The 206-nt window shown below is 62.1% G+C and overlaps 1 protein-coding gene across 1 annotated transcript in view; it reads right to left on the bottom strand.

The window, feature by feature from the left end:
• EMH_0023490 (uncharacterized protein) overlaps window positions 1-206 on the bottom strand; it is a gene marked incomplete at both ends in the record, with an annotated part of 1551 nt that overhangs the window by 845 nt on the left and 500 nt on the right. The gene's annotated exons all lie outside the window — the stretch shown is intronic.

The following is a 206-nucleotide window of genomic DNA, read 5'->3' as shown; positions in this document are numbered from 1 at the left end:
CTGCTGCTTCTGCTGTTCTAGCACCTGTCTCTGCTGCGACTGCATTCACTACTGCTGCTGCTGCTGCTGTGCTGCTGCTGCTGCTGCTGCTGCTGCTGCTGCAGATGAACCGGGCGCTGCGCATCGGCGCCAGGGGCCCGCGCCGCCCCACAAAGGCAGCAAAAGTCTCGATAGAAGGTCGTGGGTTGTAAGCAGCAGCAGCAGCA

The sequence above is a fragment of the Eimeria mitis genome, genomic scaffold (genome assembly GCF_000499745.2).
Source record: "Eimeria mitis Houghton genomic scaffold, Emh_scaff839, whole genome shotgun sequence".
NCBI lineage: Eukaryota > Apicomplexa > Conoidasida > Eucoccidiorida > Eimeriidae > Eimeria > Eimeria mitis.
The sequence above is the reverse complement of the archived record's forward strand: the minus strand, read 5'-3'. Positions and strand labels throughout refer to the sequence as shown.